Genomic DNA, 5,000 nt, shown 5'->3' on the forward strand with positions numbered 1-5,000 from the left:
AAAGTTCGTATTTGTGTAGGCAACTGCTCCATCGGCAAGGAATACGGTGTTCGTTCCCGTTTGGGCAAGCGGACTTGCTGGCTAGTTTGTCCTTGCTGTTGGTCATCGGCCGTAGAATTCTCGTCAACATCAGAAGATGATGGAGGCGATCTTGGATGTGCACTGAGTGGTGAATCGGGTTGAACTTCAAAGACTTCATCCTCGGAGTCATGATCATTGGAACTGCTATAATGCGCAAGACTTTGAAGAGAATCTGACGAGGCCATTGTAAGTTTCGATCTTCAGAAAAACAAGGAGAGCAAACAAAGGCTAAACAGGAGGAGATCTTTACGCTATGAGATGAGATGTTGAAGTGAATCACGCATTAGTCACGTGGACAATAGCTGCAACTCAGTTGCGAAGGGTGGACAGGGTTCTACACAGGAAAGGAAATAGGTACCTTTGAGCGATGTGTTGGCAATTGCCAGAAATATTGAATGACTGTCATTTTTATTGGAATCAGGTGATAGCTCTGACCCTGCTGAGTAATGTGTAAAGAACAGCTTGGCAGCTTGTATTCTTTTGCATGGGTAGCCATTTGAGTATAGCGCGGTGCAAGTTGACACGGCATTGTTGAAAGCGAAAAGTGAAGGCGAATAAAATGCTAACGCAGCACATCTAACCCGAATGACATGACAACCAACGTAGAGCGCATTGTCTGATGAACATGTGTGGCAAGTTTGAAGGTCATAGCTTAAAAGGCTAAAACGTTGGTAAGATTACAAATGGGTTAGGTAGCCTTTTTGGACAGCCTAAACGCCTCTAAAACATGGGTATAGGGTAATGTTGATAGCTCTGCTGCCGAAAAAGCAAAGCCGATTTTTAGTAAAGGAGCGGGTAACCAATGATCCGATGTGTGACCGAAGGAAATGTGAAGACAATTCGTTAAAAGCTGAACAGAAATAGCAGAAATAGCGCGTAAGGGAGCTGGGGTCTAGTTTGAAAAGGCAAAACACGGCGAAATTGTGAGGGCTTTTTTGGAGCGAAGGAAGTGATTTAGTAAGTGGGAGAAGTGTCTGTGAGGTTGTTAGTAAAGTGTAGAAGCGCGTTTGATTGAGCCAATAGCAGATGTGTGAGAAAATGAATGTGAATCTGCGCCAAAAAAGACGACGGATTTTATTTTGACACTTGCGTCACAGTTACGTGCCGATGATTGCTATTGCGGAATATAACGGCGGTCAAGTTTGATGGATCTAGAACAAGGTAGAGCTTGGAGAAAGAAGTAGATATTGTGGCCGTTATTGAGGTTAGGTGTGTGGAGAGCAGAGCAGAGAAGAGCATGTAAAAAAGAAAAAAAAGGAAAGAAATTTTGTGTTGTATCTGGGCAGGCGGGGAGTCGACCTGTCGCAGCGTATAACGCGTACTTGGAAAGTCATGAGTTAAAAGCATGATGAGTAATGGAATAATGAAAGTGAAGAGGAGGTGAGGTGGAGTGTTGAATAAAGGGGGTACGTATGGAAAAGGGAAGATGATTGATTGATTGAGTAATTGATAATGGTTTGAGAAATGGTTTCTTTCTTTCTTGATTGATGTGTTTACTTGTTATTGAATCAATGAAGCTTGGATGGATGGTCAAAAGGACACTTTCAAGAACTGTAGTGAGTTGTGCAATCTCGGAATGAATGAATGAATAGCCGGATTTCACCAGTGAGTGCACGAAAACGAACGGTTTTGCAGACAGACGAGGCAGGGGGTGAAACGTTTTGCATGATGACACGCGTGATAAGAGCAGCAAATACCTTGACTGGAATTTGGCTGCACAAGCCAGGATGACCTGTCAATCAACCATTGTTGCGAGCTGGACGGATTTTGGACAATGAGAACGGAATATATGCAGCGTGTGAAAAATTTCAAGTTCACTCAGTATGTAGGCATGCCTTGCAAGAAGAAGACGAAGAGAAAAGCAACCAGGAGATCGGCGCGTTTCGTGCAGAGTGAATGTGATGTGGACGTCGAAGAGTCTGGGTGAGTTCTTTAAAACCTTGGTGCACGATGGATTCCATTTCAACATTTTGTAACAATATCTTTTACTCTCTGCACGAAAACATGCTTTTTGCGTTATAATCATTCAAGTGGTACCACGACCAAAAAAACATTCTTACACTAACTGACCCAAGATCTGATTTCAAAAGAAACACACCTGTTTCTTTGAACTGGAATTTTCTTAAAACACAACACACATGCGCACAGTGGTCCGCCTGACGACTCACTTTAAAATCTTGAGAGAACGCGCCTGAATTCCTAGGCAGCGCTTTTAGACGTTTAAAGCCGTGTTCTGCATCGTTATAATCCATAATTGCATCGACACGCTGATATTTGAAGCTGGCGAGTAAATGACGTCATTTGCTCTAGATCCAACCCTCTGTCTGTCTGACCGGGTGGTTTTGAAGGCTAAATCCAAAACGTCACCTTCAAAATCACGAAAGCAGTCTTCGTGCGTGTATAAGACTCGAGGCGGCAAATTTGGCCAGTTAGGTGCTAATTTGGAAATCTCAAGAAAAAAAAGCAAATGATTTTTTGGATCCTAGTACCACTTGAATGGACATTCTTACTAATAATGATAATAATTAGCATTATTACGATTGTGATCATCTAGAATCCTTGAGAAAGCTTGACTCGATCTTACCTGCCAGCGCATTTGGGTTGCAAAAAGAAAAGGTTAGGCTAGGCGAACCGAGGAGACCGAGTCAAGCTTCGTCAAGGTGTCATTGTGCGATGCAACCGTCTCGGGGAGAGTTTGTGTGTGTGTGGGGAGTTTCTCCAATACCCGACCAGAAGAACTCTGTCTGACCCGTGCCTTTCTCGCCGAAGTAATTTCTTGACCGACGGCAGCCACTCCCAGGACGCGGCCGTCGACCACGTGGCCCTAGACAATGCCAGAGAGCAGAGAGAGGAGAGACTGCGGGAAGAGGAGAGAGTGCGACGAGCCCAAGCCCCGGAGACCGTGGCCCCGTTCTTTCCGGTGGGATTGGCCACCTCGCCCGAACATCCGACCCAGTTTAACTTCGACCTGTTCCTGTGGGACAGCCTCAGGCTGTCCAGTGGACTGCTTCCCAATAAGCCCCAAAGAAATTAAATTAGAAATTCTTTCTATGCCTCAAAATAAATCATACGGATTCTACTCAATCCCGGTAAGCATACTTAAATATGAAAATGAAATTTTAAGTGAAGTTTTATTAAATATCTTCAATAAGTCTATTGAAATCGGTACGTTCCCCTCCAAACTAAAAATGGCCAAAGTTATACCAATCTTCAAATCTGACGATGAGACGAATCCTAATAACTATAGACCAATTTCACTATTATCCTGTTTCAACAGAATTTTTGAAAAACTTGTCAACGGAACGTGCAATTCTTGATATTGTTAATGCCATCCAATCAAATATGGATGCTGGCAAGTTCTCTTGTGGTGTCTTTGTTGATTTAAAGAAAGCTTTCGATACCGTTGATCATGGTATTTTGCTTAAAAAATGAGCTCATTATGGTTTTCGGGGGTTAATTAACGATTGGTTTAGTTCTTACTTACAAGAGAGAGTACAAGAGACGGTAGTTGGAAATAGGTCGTCTAATAAGACAATTATTACTTGTGGAGTTCGTCAAGGCTTAGTCTTAGGACCATTGCTCTTTCTCCTGTATGTCAACGACATTTACTGCAGCTCAAAGAAATTAAAATTCTATTTATTTGCTGATGATACAAATATTCTTCACAACCACAAAGACCTTAAAACTCTTGAAAAAGGTGAATGTTGAACTACATAATGTGTACCAGTGGTAAGTATCTAACAAACTAACCCTTAAATGTCAATAAAACAAATTTCGTAATTTTTCGCCCTTATCAAAAACGCCTTTCATTTCTTCCTACAATATATATTAACGTTCACCAAACAAATACATTAACCTACTTGGAATGTAAAGATCATATGAAATATCTCGGTGTCCTAATCGATTATAAACTGTCATGGAAAAACCAAATTGACTCTATAACACTTAAACTTAGCAAAACCATTGGATTACTGTCAAAGATAAGGCATTTTGTTCCCTTCCATACTCTTGTTAGTATTATTGTTCCTTATTTACGATACGGCTTAATTGCTTGGGGACAAGCTGGCAAAACTCAACTAAATAAGCTTTTGATCCTCCAAAAACGTGCTCTCCGTTTCATGTGCTTCGCTGACAGGTGTGATCACGCGATTCCTTTGTTCCTTCATGCAAATGTTTTACCTATTCACTTTTTGTATTATAAATTGCTAGCTGAAACAACGCATGATGTAAATAACGATGTTATCCCTTCACAATTGAAGGATTTGTTCATCCCTACTGCAAAAATTCATTCATATAATACGACGCGATCTTCAGTTTCCAACAACTTTTATATTAAAAAGTCAAAACTTGAAATTGAACGAAAATCGTTTTCAAGAATTGGTACAAAACTGTGGAATGAGATACCAACTAAGTACCGAACATTACCAAAACCCATTTTTAAAAGGAAAATTCCTATGATCATATTCAATATATTAGAATCTGAAGACTCCTACGAAGACTTACAATCGATAATCTCAAAAGTTAGCAAATACTCTTAGTAGCCATCATATTTGCTTCGCTTATCTTATCTTATTCATTTTGTCTTATTTATCAACCTCTCATAATATACTGCGTTGCCAACCTCAATTACATAGCTAGGTGTTTCTTTAGACAATCTGTTTTCGTATTTACTTTTCTATCTACTTATCTATCTATTTCTCGGTAGTTTTACTGTGTGTATTTTCTTCTTTTTTTACTGATTATCCTGGCCCGCCTCGATTAGCACTGCTACCTGCGGAGCCAGGGAAATAAGGACTTATTGTCAAATAATAAAATATTGTATTGTATTGTATTGTATCCCATGGACGAGGGCTCGGCTGTGGGCTTTACCGACCTGAGCGATTGCCAGCGCTACTGCGAGCGCTAGGTGGCCCTGGCTG

General features: G+C 41.0%; 1 protein-coding gene across 1 annotated transcript in view; it reads right to left on the reverse strand.

The window, feature by feature from the left end:
• Positions 1–5,000, reverse strand: part of LOC137973136 (uncharacterized) — a 13,832-nt gene that overhangs the window by 7,268 nt on the left and 1,564 nt on the right. The window lies entirely within an intron of this gene.

This window comes from Montipora foliosa, chromosome 1 (assembly GCF_036669935.1).
Source record: "Montipora foliosa isolate CH-2021 chromosome 1, ASM3666993v2, whole genome shotgun sequence".
Lineage (NCBI taxonomy): Eukaryota > Metazoa > Cnidaria > Anthozoa > Scleractinia > Acroporidae > Montipora > Montipora foliosa.